Source organism: Microcebus murinus, chromosome 5 (genome assembly GCF_040939455.1).
Source record: "Microcebus murinus isolate Inina chromosome 5, M.murinus_Inina_mat1.0, whole genome shotgun sequence".
Classification (NCBI taxonomy): domain Eukaryota; kingdom Metazoa; phylum Chordata; class Mammalia; order Primates; family Cheirogaleidae; genus Microcebus; species Microcebus murinus.
Window position 1 is genome coordinate 52,697,699 of NC_134108.1, and position 20,824 is coordinate 52,718,522.

Consider the following 20,824-nt stretch of genomic DNA (forward strand, 5'->3'; position numbering starts at 1 on the left):
TACGTTTGTATACATGTGTCTGTAGAATAGTCGTAAGCATTAATATGCATACAAACATGTTTTTAAACAGAATATACCCTTCGGTCCCCTTTCAGGTGGTGGGTGAGTCTGAAATTGGATTTCAAACAGAAAATCATTTAAGGTCTAGTAAAAAAAATCATTATGTGTATCATGTTGCCTGCATCTGGAACCTCACATTTTCTGTGTTTGCATGGGATATAGCTAGTTCAACCCCAGAGTTTAATATGCATATGGCTAATTTAAGTATTGGGAAGAGATTGGGGAAAAATAATAAAAAATCTAAATTGTGGATAGCATCTTGTTTGAGAATCTGGATTTGATCATGTTGGCCGTGCTGACTTTGACACCATTGCTCAGAATCCTCAGAGACAGGAGGGACAAAGGAGCGTTCTGTGGAGCTGCATCTGCTCCCGTCTGGGCTTTACAACTCATTCTTGTCTATGTGCGGCTGCCAGTGGGTCTCCTCCTCGCCTTCCATCAGAAGTTCCCGGTCAGCATTGATGAGCGGGGGTGGAATGGGGAAGAACCACTTTCATTCATCCCACAAGTGTGTTTTTATTAAGAACTTACCATGTGCCACCCATTGTGCTAAACACCAGGAGTGTAGCAGTGACCTAGAGAAATGTGGTCTTTGCCCTTGTGAGGAATGTAGGCAAAAGCAAGCAAACAGAGATAAATGTCAACATTGCAAGTTAGGAGGAAAGCTGTGAATGAAATAAACAGGGACTGCAGCCAAGAGTGATAGGGGGCCCTGCAGTGGATCCAGTGGTCATGGAAAGCTCCCCTGAATTTTCATTTAAACGTAAACCTAAAGGTTCAGAGGGAACCAACTATGTGGAATTAGGACCAAGCAGCCCAGAATGTTAGAGCAAAGGCCCTGAGCACAACGTGTTTGGCCTCAGGACCTGAGAGAGGACCAGGCCGATGAGGTGAGGGGGAAATGGACAGCGGGCATGGGGGAAGGCAGAGCTTCATGGCCATGGCCGGGATTTCATATTTATTCCAAGTGTGATGGGAGTCACTGCAGGGTTTTGTACTGGAAAATGGTTCTGATTTGAGAAAATCATTTTCCATTTTGTGGAGAACAGATTGGAAGGGCTGATGAGAGAGCAGTGAGACATCGTAGCAGTAGACCTGGTAAGAGATAAGGCGACAGCACTAGAGCAGGGCGTGTGCACATGGGAAGGGGGTTTGGAGCATGCCTGGAAGGCAGAGTCAGCAGCACACACACTGAGGGGTTGCGTGCCGGAGGGTGAGGGAAACGGATGCATCGAGGATGACTCCGAGATGGTGCATCTGAGCCGCTGGTACAACTTATCAATGAGTTGGCAACAGGTTGGGCAGGATGGGTTTGGGAACAAACATATTTTGAACATGTTAAGTTTTCAGTGTACATGTTATATTGTCAAGTATGGAGTTAGATACTTGGTCTCATGCTCAAAGGAGAGCTCTGAGTTAGAATTGTAAGTGTGGGCATCTTCAGAGAAATGTGTTGCTTAAATCCAGGGACAAGGACAAAGTCACATGAGGAGCACGGAAAGAGTGGAAAAGGCTCAGGAGGGAGCCCCGAGGAGCCCCACATCTAGGGCTCAGTTGGAGGAGGAAGAGCCAGCAAAGAAACCTGAAAAGAGAGCAGCCAGAGAGGGGAGAGGAAAATCAACCACAGACCAGGTGGACCAGGAAGCTGAGGAAAGGGTATTTGAAGGGAGGGAGCAGCGGGTGGCTCTCAGTGCTATTGGTTGGTCAAGTGAGGAAGGAAGAGGAGTTCTTAGATTTGACAAGGTGGGTCTGTTGGTGAGCTCGGCCAGAGCACTTCGGGGGTGGAGGCGGCAGGCAGGTGGCTGACGAGGGTGTGTTGTGTATTGAGGGAGACAGGAGTTGTGTATTGAGGAGCACCGGGTGCCCCTGATACTGGCGTCTTTATGGGTGACTGCGATGGAGGGACGGGGAGGATTACCTCTGCTTTTATACATTTTGTATTGCATTTTTTCCTAGTTACAACAACCTTGTCTTACTGCCGTAATGTGAAAAGCTTAAATTAAAAATATTTGTTTTTTTAGGAAAAAAATTATCCCTGGTAGGTTAATTGAGCATCTCTGATTTTTAACAGCTGTGGTTCATATCTTCTTCCCACTCTCCCCACTCTCTTTCACCTTCAGATTACTCTTCAAGTTTGTCGTTTTCTTCCTGTTGAATAACTTGCACAGCTGTGCTAAGAAAACCTGTCCATCAAAAAGAAATCAAATTTTGATTTCATAAACTTATTTGATAAACATGGCTTTCCATAGCTTTTGTGGCATTAAGTTCAGGATCGGGGAGAAGGTATGAGAAGGGAAGAAAACAGATCCGTTACTGATACAACAGTTGGACAAGGTGTACAAGGTCAGTGTCGTGTAAGATGAGAGAAAACAGGTTATTTTGGTGCATTGAAGGGTTGGTACCTGTAGGCAGGGAACCACCACAGGAGCCACAGTCCTCGAGAAGAAGTGAGGGGATGCGAGCCCCGGTGGGAGGATTGGCCGTCACAGGGGGAGGGACACTTCCTCCACTCTGCCAGGAGGAAGAAAGGAACAAGCGTGCAAGAGTGCCTGGGTCCCTCGGAGCTGTGAATCCCCTTGCCAGCTCCTTGCCTTCCTTCTGTGAGACCTCTTAGGCCCCGAATTCTCTATCCAGTTGCCTATTTTTCCTTCTAAACAATTTTTGAGTTTCAACTAAAAACCAAAAAGTAGTTTTAAAATTTTGAAACATTTGTGGGTTTTGTTACATTTCACTTTAGGAATGGGAAGACACTTGAGCATTAGAATGTTCTGCTACTTATGATTGGATTCCTACCTGGTTATTTTTTCCTGTATCAGTTAGGATAGGCAACGTCATTGTGGTTAACACACAACTCCAAAATCTCAGGAACGTAAAGCCAGAAAAGTTCATGTCTTGTTCCCACATCCTGTCTGTAGGATGTCAGCCCGGACTCTCCTCCATGTCCCCCGTTCCAGGACCCACCTGAGGAGCCTCTCCACTCAAGCATCGCTTGACCTGTGGCTGAGAGGGAAAGCACATAGCATCCCATGGTGGCCCTCAGGCCTTCTGTCTAGAAGTAGCACCTCCCACCCCCAGCCACCTGTCGCTGGCCGACACCGTGTCATGAGGACAGACCAACTTAAGGGTGGGCAGGGAGTGTCATGGCTAGTCCTCTGTGTGCTGGAAGGAGAGGGGACAGAGCACAGGGGACTAGCCTTGCCAACACCACACTTCCCTCCCGAGAGCAGACAGGCTAGGCCTGGGTGGGATTTGGGGTCACTTCTGTACCCTCACCCATCTTTTTACCACAGCACCTAAAATTCTGTCAAGAGAAGTTCATTCTGTTTAAGCTTTCTTTTTTTCTGAGCATTTTCTTTAAAAATATAAACAGCTCTAGAAAATCTAGTGAATAATCTTGTTTTTTCCCTTCAAGGGTCTTATTACTTTCTCTGCCACACTCAGAGTCGTGTCCTGAGCACCCGGGTTTTTTAGGAAGTAACGTCCGTTTTCCAGTTTTACTTAACGAGGAACATACAGGACTGCCGATCAGCGCGAGCTGAGCTGGTGATTAACCCCGGGCTTATCTGCGTGGCCCCCTCTTACAGGTCAGCTTCCTCTCCTCTGGGGACCCAGCTGGATGCAGGAGCCTTGGATTGGGCCCACACTTCTTCACAGGCCTGGGGTCTGAGAGGAGGACAGGAGCTGCGGGGGCCAGGGAGGCACCTTGGGGCGTGGTGGCCACTCGTGACCTCACTGCGTGACAGCGTGCCAGGCACAGCCCTTATTCTTGATTTTTGCATCTACCTGCTCCAGCCCCTCCTTGCCCACCTGCCTTTTTGTCCCCACCCCCAAGTAAAGCTCTTCCTGGAGCACTATGGCCCCTTCTTGGGCTACTGCCCCCCCACAGCCACTGGGTTTGCCCTGAGCTACAAGGGCCAGTGTAGCAGGGCTGGTTTATATGGCCGAGAGGAGACGAGCTCTCCCTGCCAGACTGGCTTTAACATGGGGCCCTTTCGTCAGTGGAAAAACCTAAGTGTGGTCCAGCCAGGCTTTTTCTTGGGGGTGACATTGGTGAATTAGTCTCCTGTAAACACATTACCGCCCCGGTATTGAGGGTTTGTGGTGGTGGTGTCAGCTTGGGTGAATGATTTATGTCATTCTCAATGCTTCAGCAGGCTGACTTCCTGGCTGGGGCCAGTGTTAGCAGGCAGGGCAGCCAGTTCTGAGATCATGGCTAAAAAGGAAGTGATTCTTCCCATTGTTCCATAGGATAATGCAGCTTCTTAGTAAATAGCACATCCCTTGCAATTATGCTGGTCGGCTGGTTTGACCAGCCTTAAGTAATGCCCTCAAGACCCCCACTGTGTGCCCCTTCCCTGTCCCTGACTTCATCTCCTGCCACTTGCCCCATGGCTGTAGCCGTACTGGCCTCCTTGCCTCGCTTGTGCACATGCGAGGGCTACAACTCCTCCCCCCTCCCCTCTTCCTGGAATGGCCACCCCACCCCTGGCCCACTGCTTCACTTATTTGCACGGATCAGAGACTCCCTCCTTCCCCGTGCTGTGTAATACAGCGGTCCTTCTCCACGTCCAGCCTCATTGTTCCTCCATTGCACGTATCACCAGCGTTTGTCTGTGTGTTCACCTGTCTCCCCTTTAGAATGTGGCTTTGCCCGCCGCTTTGTCCTCAGAGCCCAGAACGCAGAGTAGATGCATATCGATACTTGACAAAGGAATGAAAGGCTGTGATAGATGATGGACTCTGAAATAATCTCGTTGTTGCCAGAAACCTATAAAAATAGACCATTTGCTTTACGTAATAGTTCTATGTTGGACCATCTGCCTCTCCCCTTGTAGGGTACTTGGTCCTGTCCACTCAAAGTGGACAAATATTGTCATAAAACGAATGTTTGCTAGCATGTTTACTTCTGTGGAATTTTTTGTGTGATCCAGTCTTTAAGAGTTATTTTGGATCATTGTTCATGACCAAAGCAGAAATAATACTGTCTCTCCCTTTTAGAGCATCAAAGTGAATTTTTCTTTATATTTTCCTAGCACATATTTATTGCATTGTAGTCCTCCAACTCTAGGTCTCTTGGTTGTTGCTTGCTTACAGATGTTTGGGAGCCTTTTAGGCAAGTTGAGCAATCAAACAACTCTACTGACATGTAAATTCAATTGCTGGGTCCCTTATTATGTTTTATGAGAATTTGTGATAATTACTTTGTATTTATTTTTTTAAGACTCTAGACATATGGCTTCATCCTTGTAAGTGGCTTTTGCCTTTTCTAGCATCATGTTTTTCAAAGCAGCCTCTTATTTCATGCATTCAGTTTTCTTTTCCTTCTTCATTTTTCAATAGTTTTATCGATTCGTGTATATGACACATGTCTTCTTCATTGTTTGCTTTTCTTGTAATGTCTTAGATGCGTGTTAGTCTAAGTGAGGTCCCAGAAGTAATTGTTCTCCCTTCCACCATCAAAAAGCCAAAGGATGCTAAAGACAATGGTGTCTATACTGACTAATCCTAATGTAAATAAAATAGAATTTTCAAGTGAGAAAACAAATGAGTATTTTGGAATGACTGGGTGAAAAGGTTCTTAAGCAAATGAACATAATTACTTCACAGACATTTATGAAGCACTGTGTCCTGGCAGTGTTGACAGTGCTGAGAATGTAAGGCAGGGTAGTGATTACTAATGGGAATGGGGACGCAATCAAACATTTCCAGCAATGTAATGTGAGGGAAACGATGTTTAAGTTAATCACAGGTCCTGTGGGAACCTAGAGAAGGAGAAGCATCTAAGACTGCTGCTGGAAAGAAAGCTTCCTGCCTGGAGAGCTTTGGGCAGACAGGAAGGGCACGGGAGGAAGAGCTTGTGCCAAAGCAAAGGCACGGCCAGCGCGGCAGAGACACTGGCTGCCTGGCTGGAGTTCACATAGCCCGAGACTAGCCTGGGAAGAGAGACAGGTCCAGAGACTTGCAAGGGGCTGTGTAGGATGCACATGGGGCCATCTGCCTACCAGGTGCTCAGAGCGTCAGGCTGAGGAGCCAGGGGCAGTTGTGAAAACTGGCAGTGGTGGTAGTCAGTGAACCTACGGGCACAGCTGGAAACTCCAACAGTGTGTGTAGAGGGAGAAGAGGGCCAAAGTCTTAAGGAACACTAACATTTGAAGGAACAGGGAGGAAGAGGAGCCAGGATGGCTTGCATCAGAGAAGCCAGAGGAGGAGCGTTTCAAGGAGAACGGCATGGAATTGCAAAGAAGTCACAGGGGACACAGCCTGGGCAGGGTTGGGACTGGCCATGAGCATTTGGCCGCGAGAGGAGCCAGTGAGCATCACATAGCAATGGATTGAAGAGGGAGTGTGAGTGGGGCCAGTGAGCCCAGCTGCTTCTGATGGGTTGAGGGGTCTCCTTACAGCCCAGGGCTTTGTGTGCTAGTATATGACATATTCCTACTATATAGTTACTAGGAAAAAATATCACTGCAAATGCGCTAAGTGAAGGTTTTTGCACTTAGTGTAGTGACTTTGTTGCCAGCTTTTCTGCACAAACCCGGACGCTTCATAATTGTCACAGGTTCCCCGTTCACAGTCCTGAGTGCCATCTGTGCTCAGTGGCGGTATGCGATGTTCTTTTCCGGATCTTCCTTGAACGTGATCAGTTATTCACCTTCAGCATTCATCTTTCTTAACTACTGGTGATAATCAAAAGGTATATATGTGATTAAAAGCATATTATTCTGTGTTTGAAAACATTTCAAAGGAATACACAAGACCTTCCTGTCATGGTAGTGCTTGGGCTAAAATGAGGTTGTAGCATGCATCTAACCACCATCCAAAAAGATAACATTATATAGGGTTTCACTGTTAAGATTTCTGCTACTGTCACACTACTACACAAACATAAAACAACATTTTGCACTGCCAAGTTTAGAATATAAGTCAAAAAGGATTTGTTCTTGTACCTTCACAGCAGGATTTCTCAACTTTGTGATTTGCCCTCATTTTTTCCTCCTCTTTCTCCTCTTTTTCTGCCCCCTGGCGAGTTGCTTCCCAGTAGGTGTTGCCTCTAAGTCTCTAGTCCAGCCTCTTCTAATTGACCGCCTCTTTGCAGGCTGCTTCATCCCCAGCGTGAGTCCACTCTGGCCCCACGTTTCCCAGTGGGGGGCCGAAATGCACTGGTGCTCATGGATTTCTTTCTGAAAGTTCTTTAAGTAACTTGAAATCATCTATGATGGATTTCTGTTTTGCCTCTTAGTCACCTGAAGGATTTATTTTAGTGATTTGCATTTGCATTGTCTGAGACACTCTAAATAGAAGTGGATCAGAGTATAATAGCATTAGATGTGTCCAACAGAAACTTGCATAAATGTGTTTGTGCTGGAGAATTTTGTTTCCAAATTCCCCTTTTCAACATTTCAGTCAGTCATTTTTGTGAAAAGATTATTTTGTGTGCATTTGCTTGTGACAGTGTTTTGCTGCATCTCGGTTTCCCTTGGATATACAAACAAAAAGTGTTAATTGGCCAGTTATGCCAGCTTCCTAGTTCTGAGACCTTCCTCGATGTCCTCAATTCAGGGCCACACTCAGCTTTGCACAGTCCTGTTTAATCTCCTCACTGCCATGACCAGCTTGATTGCACAAACACCTCTCCGCTTTCTCCTCACTAACAGCTGTCTCTCTTTAATAGTTCACCCTGTTAAGGAGCAAATAACTACCAGCCTCAAATTTGTAAAGTGTGCAGTTCTCTTCTGTTAATGAACATTCTGACCGGAGTTTATCTTTTCAGCATTTTGGTTATTAATGCTGTTTTTCTAAGGCAATAAAATAAATAAGTGATCTGCCCTGTAGTTTTGAGTTAATGAGGATTTGAAATGGATTTCAAATGTCCTCTGGGTTTTTATCATGCAGGTGCAGTCTCCTGCAGTAAATTAGCACAGCTAAACAGTTTAGGAGCCATAAAGGTCTTTGCCCTGGCATTGCTAAATTAATAGATTAACAGCTACACATAAAGAAAATGTCAGGTGTTAAATATTTTTCATTAGTAATAAGTTGAAAATTTGTGATCCTGAAAAGCTTATATAATCTCTTAAGTGCCTCAATCAGAGTTAATTTTTATTTTATGACTTTTCAACTTACAAGTGTTTTTGAGGCCAGACTCTAGGCTGTTCTATTTGTATGGAATTTTTTTAATGAAATGCCATTTAAAATACTTTTTCTTATATTGTTCAATGGAAATATAGGGTCCAGTTTGAGCATTAATGTATACATTTTTCTAGCCTGTGTTTTCTAAGTACCTGCTGTCTTCTAGGTGCCATCCTAGATGCAGAGGCAAATAGGTGCACAGCCCTAGAAGGGAGACACAAGGCTACAGTGTCGTGGAGGGGAGGGGCCCCCAGAGGAGAGCCTAGGGGATTGGCTGATCCCTTGTTTACAGTGGCTAAGAGCATGGTGTCTGGAGCCAGAAGGCCTGGGTTCAAGTCATGACTCTATCATTTATGAGATGTATGATTTGGGCTAGTTATTTAACTTCTCTGGGTCAGAATAACTGCATCTGACAAGTGGGGGTATTCATAGTGCAGGTGTCCCATATCCACAGGGGATCGGTTCCAGAACCCCCTGCAGATACCAAAGTCCAAGAATGCTCAAGTCCCCCATAGAAGATGGTATAGTATTTGCATGTAACCTATGCAATGCACATCCTTCCACATACTTTAAATCTCTAGATTATTTGTTACTTAATACAGTGTAAATGCTATGTAAATAGTTGTTATACTGTAGTGTCTTTTCAACCTTGTTGCCAATACAACCTTGTATTTTTTTATTGTTGGATTGTTTGGTGGAGGTGTTCCTCCCCCCCAAATATTTTCAACCATAGTTGGTTGAACGTGCAGATGCAGAACTTGTGGGTATAGAAGGCCAGCTGTATTTGAATATTTCCAAAACTCTTAGAATAGTGCTTGGTACATATAAGAACTAGATAAATGTTTTAAACAAACCAAGTAAAATAAATAACATGATTTTTGACCAAAGTAAGAACTAAGGAAAACTCTACTGTGAAAATTGTATTAACAGAAACTGACAGGCATTTTAACACTTGTTGTTAACTATATGGAAACTTTAGTTGATAATTAGCTTGCATAGGAATTTACTATTACTAGATTCTGTCTCCAGAGCCTTGGCTAACTTTTATTTTCTGTGTTTTGGGGTATTTTAACATTTTCAGGTAAAGAATAACTTTCTAGCAGTCTCCAAAATGAAATGAATGGTCATTTGTGCTATTTTAAGTTTCTTTATCATTACTAGAAATATTCAAGCAAAGGTAAACCTGCCTAAAATGTAGCTTTGGGGGTGCCTGCATTGGCTAGGGGTGGAGGAGGTCAAACCGGTAAACTCCCAAGAGCCAATGGATTTTTTTTCAGTTGTGATTTAGTCTATAAAGGCTTGTGACATTGGGATTGGAGCTCTGGAGGTGTGAAATGGCAATATTAGTAGAGAGGACAGTTGAAGTTGGGATGGATTCACGAAAGTTGAAGGCAGAGAGTGGAGAGTTTTAGTTGCTGGACTTCATTTTGTAGAAAATGGAGAGGTATTACATGTTTTCAATACGAAGTGACCTAGACTAACAGGAAGATTTCAGGGGAATTAATCTGGTAATAGGTGCTGAAAGATCAGAAGCAGGGGCTCATGAAGTCTAGGCCACCATGCAGACAGGCAGGGATAAGATGATGTGAGAGAGGTGGCCAAGATGTCATTGAGCCTCAGGAACTGAGGCGGGCTGGTATAGGTATTTGGGGATCAAAAAGAGAGTGTATAATATGCAATTCTTATTTATTCATTCAGTAAATATTTATTGAATGTAAACCATCCAGAGCTCCTAGCCCCCTGATGATGGATTCATCATGTTTTCATGCAGGAGCAAAACACACACATGCATTCCATGTGTAGTCTAAATCCCATTGTAGATTTCTGGGGGCACTGTATGAGGTTCATTATCGTGGCAGTCTCTGCTGACCCTCCCAGCTGATCCGTTGAACCCACAGGAAGATGTCAAGTTTCAAAAAGAAGTGGTGCCAGGGCACTAGTGCATAACCCGGTGACAAAAGCAAGAAAAACTTAAGCCTAGGGTCGTCTATGTGGACCATTTACCTAACACAGGTTACGAAACCCAGGTCCAAGAATATTTCTCTCAGTTTGGCACTTTTACAAAACTCAGACTGTCCAGAAGTGAAAGGATTGGAAATAGAGGGGGTGCCTTTGTGGAGTTTGAGTCTGATGATGTTGCCAAGATAGTTGCTAAAACAATGAACAACTACCTTTTTGGTGAAGGACTCTTGCAGTGTTGTTTTGTAACACCTGAAAAAGTACATAAAGAACTTTTTAACAAGTGGAATACTCAATTTAAACAGACTTCATAACCAGTAGTGACAGTACAATCAGAGACAGACACTTACGCAAAGGCTACAGATGGAGAGATGACTTAAAAAGAAAGAAAAATTACTCAGGAAGAAATTAGCTAAAAAAAGAATTGATTATAATTTTCCTCCACTGGTTTTACCTAAGAAAATGAAACAACAGGTTTCAGGCATTCCTGCCACTCCTGAGAAGACTGTGGCTAGCCGGGTGCCACACCAGTTTGTACACCAACATTGTTAGAGAAACGAATATCTGAAGTGGCTGAAATGAGTGATGATGATAAAGACAATAAAATAGTTTTCAAACAGCCCAAATCCAGTGTGAAAGAAGAAATACAAGAGACTCAAACACCTACATGTTCACAGAAAAAAGACAAAGAAAAAGCAGTCAGTGATTCTGACTGTATCATGTATAATATTTATTCCGAAAAATCTGATTTTGTTATGAGGGCTGATTCTGTACTAGGTACGAAATGCAACCCTTGACGAGGTTTTTGGAGGAAAAATGTACTCTTTGGTCAATTCAGTAAGGAAAGCAATTTGTAATTTTGGCTTGCCTGCCCTTTCTGAAACACAGGGGTACATGCCAGCTTGCAGTGGCTGGGCTCACACTGGCTCTTTTTCCTGATCTCCTCTAGTTTTCTTTTCAGTTTCATAGCTCTTCTTAATTACTTTGCCTGGATAGAAGGGTTACCATTAACTGCAAGTTTGGGTACTAAACTGCAGCCTTTTTTGTCACCACCAAATAAAGACCACAGTCCTGTTTGACCATCTACATGGTTGTCATGCACTTTTCACCCACGAGGATACTCTAGACTTTAACATCAGATGGTTGCAAGTGGAATTGTGTGATGAGTGAGAAGGAGGTTCAAGTGTTAATGCAGATTCATTTATGTATTAGTTCAACTGTTAATAGAGATTCAAAAATGACTCATTTTTACCAATATACCAATAATGTTAAATTAGTTTTTGGTGGGCTAGCATGGATTAACAACTAATATTTTGTATCAGTATCATTAATGGGGAATTCCAGGATTCAAACAATGACCAGCAAACTGTTTCCTACAATTTGAAAATAAGTAAATAAATATTACAAACAAAGAAATAAATAAATCCCATTGTAGTACACCTTACTACAGGGCAGTAGTAGTACAGCAGCTGCTTTCTCTGGGCCCCTGCATGGAGTGGGGTCCCTTGGCTTTAATGAAACTATCTGATTATGTGCTTTATCGACCACAAAGAAATCAGAGCAGTAGAACTGAAGGCAGCTTTTATGTTCACAAATCAAATTTATCCATTGCAGCCCTACGTGTGTTTCTATCTCAAAATACCTAAATACCTCTAAAACCCAAATAAACTCATCAAAGTGCCACGGCATGAGATCTCACTGTGCCTCTACTGCTACTCTTCTTTCCTTGAGTTCAGAACTTCACTTCTTGCTTCACAGTTTGAGGCTGGGAAAAAAAGCATATTATTCTAAAGAACAGGTCGCTGAGCCTTAGAGAGCTGATAAATTTCAGCAAAGACTATCAGTATGGCACTTAGCACATTGTTGGTGCTCAAGAAATGTACGAAAAATTAAAATAGATTTTTAAATAGACTGACTTTGCTGTTATTAAGGTGCGCCGTGGGAGCTTTTAAATCTCCACTTTGCAAAATTGTCCAGCCATCCTTGGAAAAATTAACTGATACAGTCTGGAATAGATTTTCCTTTTATATTTTCTGCCCAAGGGTGACTCTTAAACTCCTCCCCGCTTCCCCAAAGTTAAACGCCTGGAAAATAGCATTACAACCTTCTAATGCCAGACTAGTATTTTTAACCTTAGCACAGCACAGAAATGTGTAGTGCTTTCCTTTAAGTCCTAGGAGACTCTTCATATACATGTTTTACGAGGTAACTGAGGCACAGAGGTTGCCTTCTGCCCAGCTCTTTGGGAAATGGAATGTCTTGTTCCCTCCTTGCATGGACTGTGGAATCTCAGAGCAGTTCTGCTTCTCGTCAGATTTACTTGGCACACTTTGCCCAGGCCACACAAGTGGCCCCCGTCAACTGATAAAAAGGAGGCGCTCAACACCCTTTTATGAACATTCTCCTCTCAACCTGTCAGGCTCTAAAATTAGGCAGGAGTGTGTCAGCAGACGTTCTCTGTGAAGGCTTGCCCTTTGCAGTTTACCTTCATCTTTCATGTGTGAGCACGGCCCGTTCCTGGTGATAATGGGAGGCCTGGTGTTTCCCTCAGCCCCAAATCTGAACTACGTCAAAAGATTGTTTTGGGGGAACTTAAATGGTTGCATATATTTGAGCGTCTTAACGAAACTGATTTTGTTACTAACTGTATTCATCTCAAGGAGAGTAATCGTTTCGGGGGAGGCAGTTGATCCTTCCACAACTGTCATTCACTAGAAAGAACACTGATGTTCCCTTGATTTGTTATGTTTACTTGTTCCTCTGTTTCCTTTAAAGGCATGTGTTTTTATTTCTTTTGTTTGAAACCGTCTTCACATGTCAAGGCAGCTGGACGTGTATTCCATGACTGCCATCTTGTGCCTGAGCACACTTGCAAAGTTAAACTGCTTTATGTTTGGTGGTGTTTCCGGAAAGTCACACTTAACAGTAGGAATGGGTCATTTCTGAAATTTTAGATTATGTACTTTATATAAATTTAAACCTTTTCTTCAGTAGTTTTAGTTTTGTTTTTAATTTAAAGGATTCAGCTCAGGATCTGCGAGCCCTTATCTGTTAAATGATCATTCATTAGAATATGGTTTTAAATGTGCAAAATTAGAAGCTGGTTTAAATTTAATTGATTACTTAGAAAGTTGGAATTGCTTTCTTTATGATTCTCTCAAGCATTTTTTATTTCATTTATGCAGTGAATTGTATCTGTTAAGCCTTTTACAAATACTATTGATATCAAAATTTTTAGTAGAGTGGCATGGCAAGACATAGTGAGATTTTTATCATTTCAGTAATCTATCTTCAAGATGATAACGCTAATGACTATGTGGAGAAGGATCACCTTTCTATGCAGACTCATTTTGCTAAAATAATAATAACAGCAACCCCTGTATCTGGAACATGGCTTTTTGCAATTCTTGAATGAGTCTTCTTTTTAAGAGCATGACAAAAACAGAAGAGCAAATAAGGCATACCATCTCCAGCAGAATGATATTCGTCCCCCGGATTTTCTAGAGACAGGCAGTCATTGTCTTGGGGAGAAAAAAATGAATGTTTTAAATCCATGCCAAAGATTCTAACAACATTTTGCATCATTGCATCCAATAAAAGCATATATGAGGAAGTAATGGTTTGAAGTGAATTATTTTGTGATACAGTAGAAAAAACTCTGGACTGGGGACTTGGGAGACCATGGTGGCAATATTCCATAAGCTGACAGTGTTACCTTCTCTTATCTTCTTGGGTCTTATTTTGTCATTTGTCAGATAAGAGAGGACTGCTAGGTGGATAAGGTCCTAGAGTGACAACCTCTCCTTGTATCTAAAACAAGAATTTGAGACTATCGTCTTATTTTCTTAGGGCTGAAAAAAAAACTGACAGCCTTGTTTACCAGGTGGCACAATCTGGTGACTGCTCAGAAAATACTCTTCTCTGTCCTTTCTCAAGAAACTGCATGGGCTTCACCGAGAGTGTGGTTCCTTACAGCCTTGTTGTGCTTCTGTTCTTGGTTTTAGATGTGAAGTAACATTGTTATGCTATTGTGAGTCTCCAAAATGAAGAATTTAAGCTTTTTGTTTGTTTGACCTCTGTTTTTTTCCAGGTTGGCAATGCAAGCCACAGATTTTGGAGCCAGGGCATTGCCTCGCCAGTGACAATGGATCTTGTCACATCTGTCATTATAATTGGTCCTGATAGCTTCCACCACCTTAGCCAGAGCTCCTTTGTCTCCTGAGCTAACCTGTGGAAGGCGATGGTGGTACAAGTCTTCCTGTGGGCTAGATGCCCCTGCCCGGCCTTCCCCTCGATAATGCAGTAGGGAACCCCCATCTCCTGACACAGGGCAGGAACACAGCCAGCTGGATGGTATCCACATGTTGTGTGATCACCACTAGCTGAGCCTTCTTGTCCACCAAGGTGGTGACAGCATTAACCCCTGCTCTAAGGACAGGTGGTCTCTCAGTGGGGACATCCCCTTTGCCAGCAGCTTTCTTTTCCACCTGGGTCAACAGTCTCTGTCTCTCTTTGCCTCTGGTCTGTGCTTGTGGACCAGCTTAAGCAGCCGAATAGCTAGCTCTTTGGTGGTCCAAGGCCTGGGAGAACTGGTTAGTCGTGGGAGGCACTCTCAGCCTCTTACACAGGATAGCCCTTTGTCACTGCAGCCAGATGTGGTGGGGCCATTCGACAAGGCAGGTGCGATCCCTTTGGGGCTGGATGTCCTGTCTGATGCCAGAATTCTTGGGCCTTTCTTAGACTGGGGATTGACTACCCTCTTGGCCTCCTGCTTCTTCACAACATCAGGGGCCAGGGATACCTTTGTTCCCCCTAGCCACGCAAGATGCCAAAAGAATCCAAGTTTTAAAGGAAAGGAAAATGAAATTATGGAAAGAAGTGTTCTTAATTTTGTGTTTACCTTGGCCCAACCAACTGTGGCTTTGAATCACTGTTGTAATGTTTGTTTTTTATTTATTGTTTTTTATTTACTGTGTCCCTGATGAACACATCATATCAATAGTCCCTCTTATGAGATCTTAGGAGCGCTTCCAAAGACCACCTGTCCATTGTGGGTTTTCCCGTGGTGCTTGTCATATGTTAAGGCGAAAGGGGATGCCAGGTCACAGGCTCCTTGCTGTAGTGGATCTGTTGCACGACCCATTTGCCCTGTCGCTGACAGGAAGAAGCAAGACAGGGCCCTGTCAGACTCATGCTATGAGCCATTAGCTCTGGATGACAGACAGACCTTTTCTATTACTCAAGTGGGCGCCTATTAGATACCATGTGAGCACTTTGTTTTCCTCTCTGGGAAGGATCCCATAAAAGCTTTGGCATCGCATTACAGGGCCATGTCTACAGTGGACACTCAGAAAAAACAGTCGTGTATTGTCAGCTCTCATTGGTTACAAGAAAGAGAAAAAGGGAAAGGAAGTCTTTGGCTTTTTAACTTGAACCCTGAGTATTGTGGTAGCAAAAAACTATTGAATAATGGAAAAACAACACATAGATTTAAAGCTTTGGCAACTGTTTACTCACCAAGCACCAAGGGCTCTTGTATCATATACATGTATGAAAGGCATAATTTTTATACATTACTAATAATAGTTTAAGGTTCTAGTATTCCTACCACAACTCCACTTCAGCGAGTGAGAGGGATCAGGAGACTGTTGGTTAGAGACTAGTGGAGTAGAGAACTCTGAGCAGGTTTGCCAATACAAGTGGGAGAGAAAAGACCTGGTTGTAAAAACCAAAACAATGACATGGATGTGGGGGTCCTTGGCACAGGAGATAATCCTGAGGAATGACAATCGGGTGGCTAAGAAGTGAGTGCTGCTGTTAGTCCAGGTAAGAGTCCCAAGGAGGGGCATGTGCACAGGGGTATCGGGGCGTGCTGACCTGGAGCTGCAGACAGCCCATCCACCACGTGAGCTCACACACCCCCGGAGCTGAGGTAACCTTAGGGGCTTCCTAACCAGCCCCTCAAAGGTGACCTTCAGGAACCACAGGTCTGGCCAGGGGCCTGCAAACATGGCCGTGGAGGTCCTTCGCATAGAGTAGCTTAATGGCGCTCTTTGAGATAGCAGAGAGAAAAGACCAAGTATAGAAATTTGCAAAACAGAAGGGAGAGGAGCCAGTAATGGATCAATTAGGAAGGCTGAAAAAGAATTAGAGAAATAAAAAAGAAGCAGAGAAATATTCCATCCAGGAAGCCAGGATACCAAAGAAGTGATTGCTGCCATATAGGGATTGAGAAGGATGAGGCCTGGAAAGAAACCAATTCCAAAATGGCATTTCTGAACAGTGAGGGCAAGAATAAGAACAAGAATAATAAAGAATAAGAACATTCTTTATTAAATGGTGTATAATAGTTGGCCATTTGGAGAAAAGTAGTTAGACCCCAGACTATATGTAAAAATAAAATAAATGTGAAGGTGGGTAAAGAATGAAAAATTACCAGTTGGATACAATGTATACTGTTTGGGCAATGGGTACACTAAAAGCCCAGATTTCACCACTATATTAATGTAACAAAAAAATTTATAAAAATTTTAAAAAGAAAAGGCAAGTATAAGCATACACATATATATAAATGTAAAAATTCAAGATAAAAAATATAGACAAATATTTTTATAACGTTAGGAAGAGAGTCCTATAAGGGAAAACTAGATATTTGGATACATAAATATTAACAACTTATTGTAGCTCAAGATACCACAAAGACAGTTAAAACACAGATGGTATACTGGGAGGAAACATAAACAAAGCATGACAGGAAATAGGTTACTCTTAACGTAAGATGAGTTTCTATAAACCAATCAGAAAGGGAACATAACACAATAAAAATCAGGCATACTTTGTTTTCTGAGGACAGAATATAAAATGACTAATAAATAGATGAAAATGTTTGCAAATAAAAAAACAAAGCAATAATGAAATGGCAGTGTTTGCCTATTAGACTAGCAAAAATTAAAATCCATTTTAATGTCCACTGCTGTTGAGAAATGGACACTTACTTAAACATTGTCATTAGGAGCTTAAGGTGATAAGCCCTTTTTGGAGAATTGTCAGAATCTATTGAATTTTTAAATGCATATACACTTTGACCTAGCATTCTTATGTCTAAGAATATATCCTACAGAAATCATAGAATTAGTATACCAGATTTATCTAAAAGGGATTTATTCCATCATTGATAACAGAAAAATAAAGAATAGTCTAAATACGTGTCAGTGAGCAATGGTTAGATAGATGTGTGCACATCCATACAATGAAATACTAGGCAGCATTGTTTTAATGTGTTAAATCTGAGTGTTTTCAAGGTGGGGGGCATGGGCAATATATGTAACCTTAACATTTGTACACCCATAATATGCTCAAATAAAAAAAGAAAAAAGAAAAGAAAATATATGATATATACAGATTGGCCCTTTCTATAAAACAACATGAAAAAGTGATTGGATATTATACAAAATTCTTTTACTAAGTCCCATTACTTTTCATAGGGATGCAGTTTTTAACATAGATTTACTCGATCCTTCTTAAAACAAGCAAGGCTTTTTATTTTTTCACAACTATATCATTAAAACAGATCAAGTTGAACAAAAGATAAAATTTGAAATATTCTTTTATAAAATATCTTTCCAGGGTCTGATTATATTTGATAAAATTCTTAGTCTTGGTTTCCTGACATTTTGAAATATTCATTTCTTGTACTACTTGAGACTGTTCAGTTCTGCTAGAAAAATGTAATAGTTGAAACTTATGTGTTCGGTATATACAGTAAGTAGAGCAAGTGTGATTAAATATATAAAGGTATAAAGGACCAAGAGATAGATAGTATTCATGAGGCACTATTCATATATGATAAATCTGGATACTAAATATGCATGAGGTACATGAGACACTAAATATTCATAGTATATTAAATATACTTGATCCATGTGGTACCTTAATTCAGTCTTTCTGATGATATCCATTCTGGCCCCATATATCCTTTGTTCAAGAAACACAGAAAACTCCATGGCTATTCAGAAGGCTATATGGCGAGCAACCAGGCATGTTTGTCTCTCCTCTTCACTGGAGTAAGTGCTTGCCACTGACCCAGAATATTTAGCATTCGTGGGCCTCCCTTCCCAGACCTGGACTCTGGTCGTCATAACCATAAGCATATCATCAGTGAAGAAGGCTGGTGCAGCAGTGAAACAGATAAGATATATGCACATTGTATAACCCGCGATTCAGCTACTGTAGTCCACCTCCTTGCACCCTCATCCTAAATGTTAACTTACCTCATTTCTTTCCCCTTGCTGCATATTTAAATTGATTTACTAAACCATCCCCCACATTTAAAAAATTAAGAAATAAATCTGAGTGTTTTACCCTGCAAAGAATTCCATGGTATCTTACTAAGTAAGGAGTGAGAGGTAGTAAAGTATAGCCCAGTATTAGCCTGATCCTGTATATCAATATATGATAATAATAGTGGAGATTTAGTTTGTGGGGCAGACAGGGCCATATAAAAGATTTTGTTTTGTCACACAGGACAGGAGAAATTTGTGTCTGTTATGCCAAAGAAAGGGACAAAATGCAAAAACAAAATGTGAGAATTGGAAGCGTGCAGTAGTGGTGGAGGCAGTAAAGAATGGAACAAGGCCGGGTGATCCTTTCTCTGGAGTTGCAGAGGTTGAGTGATGTGGGCAGAAGGTTTTTCAAGAGCTCCAGGCAGATGGGCTCCCTGAAGCTGGGTAAAGCCACGTGCAAACAGTAGGGGATGCAAATGGGTGGTGTTGGGAATGGAAGAAAATGGAAAACATTGGAAGCAGCTACTCTGGAATTGATTTAGAGAGGAAAAAGATGTAAGGAAGATTTAGGAAAGGTATAGGAAGGAAAAGAGATAAGGACTTCATTTGTGGGGGTTGGGGGAGAGACGTAAGTTCGGAGCCAATCTGAGTTCAAATGTTACTGATCTGTAATGAAGTGAGTTGGCATTTCCCAAGTGTCCAGCAGCTCAGGCGAGGAGAAGGAATCCAGTGGGTTAGGGTCAGAATTAGAGGAGCTCTGGCATTAGTGACATTTAAAGGGCTGTGAAAGGGTCCCAAGCTGAGCAAGAGACCCAAGGGAGGCTGGCAGCCAGAGAGAATATAAGAAACTAAATGTCATAATAAGCGTTTCAACAAAATATAAAAATGAAAGCAGATACCCCAGGAGAAAGGAAACGAAAATGGTAGTGAAAGAACAGATTGAGTCAGAAGGGGACTGTCATTGTTGCTTACAGAAGAATTTCAAACTCCAAGGTATAGCCAAGGTGAATGGGTGTGTGTCATGCTTTTGGTCTGTCTCAGTAAACTTTAAGTCCCATGAGGACAGGGATTATGTAAGTCATCTTCATCTTTACATCTCCAGGGCTGAGTGTGTTCCGGCACATAGTAGACACACAGCAAACATCTGAAGGAACCAGTGGTTGGGCAGGGGTGGGGGTTGACACTAAGGTCTTGACATTGAGACTTTCGAGCATGTGTAAGGGGGGAGACACTGGACAGGTCATTGATCCCATTGTTAAAGTCACTGAGGGAAATCACAAGAGACATGGGTAGAGAGAAGTATAGAATCACATATTAAATTTGTCAAGGATTGTGGGGAAATGTCTGGTTTAAGTTGATTTTACTTGGTAAGGATAGAGAGGGAGTGATAAAAGCAAATGGTGTGACTAGTTTTATGAGCCCAGATCCAGGGAATCCAGATCTCTGAGGATGCAGCCTGAGAAACTGGATTTTTAACAGGTTCTTCATGGATGCACAGGCCTAGCCAGTAAGGGCCAAGAACCACCAGTGCAGACTCTGATGTGGAGCTTTTTGGCCAGCTGTGGGGAGCACATGGAAGGAAGGGGTTCACTAACTTCTCCACCTAACCTAACAAATCCAGGTCAGTGGGATAGGAAACAGCCCCAAAGCCTCTTAAAAGTTTTTAAAAGAAGAAGCTTCAAGAGGAAGCTTTGGTTAAGTCAAGGCAGTAGAAAGTGCATGATGCAAATGCCTGGGCTATTTTTAGTGACTATTTCTAAAATGTCCACTTGGATTCATTCCATGGTTATCAAAAGACTCAGGGTTCAATTTGCCCTATTATTGAAGACTCAGGTTTAGGTTTAGTATCAGTTGCCATTCCATAAATGGGATGGTAGAAGATACTGCTATGTTTGTGTGCAAGTATACACCCATAGAGAGATTTAATAAAATATATATGTGCATTCATACATTGCATGTACAGGCAAACCTTGTTTTATTGCACTTCGCTTTATTATACTTTGCAAATATTGTGGTTTTTACAAATTGAAGGCTTGTGACATGGAACAAGTCTAACAGCACATGCTCACTCCATGTTTCTGTGTCATATTTTGGTAATTCTCACAATAGTGAAACTTTCTCATTATTATACCATGTTTCCCCAAAAATAAGACAGGGTCTTATATTTTTCCTCTAGAAGACACCCTAGGGCTTATTTTCAGGGGATGTGTTATTTTTAAGTATGGTACAACAATCTACATTTATTCAAATACAGGTAAGTCGTCGTCTCCTGGAACATCACCATAACCCTCCAAACCCACAAGAAATTCCATCCTGAATTTCTTGTGACTCTATTTCCTTTAGAACCATTGGCCCTAATTTCTCATGTCGAGCAATAGAGCTCTCATGGGGCAGAT

General features: G+C 42.2%; 1 protein-coding gene and 1 pseudogene across 2 annotated transcripts in view; one reads left to right on the forward strand and one right to left on the reverse strand.

Annotated features, from left to right (window-relative positions):
- PREP (prolyl endopeptidase) overlaps positions 1–20,824 on the forward strand; it is a 137,554-nt gene that overhangs the window by 98,590 nt on the left and 18,140 nt on the right. The gene's annotated exons all lie outside the window — the stretch shown is intronic.
- LOC105864881 (large ribosomal subunit protein eL8 pseudogene) lies at positions 14,147–15,694 on the reverse strand (annotated as a pseudogene).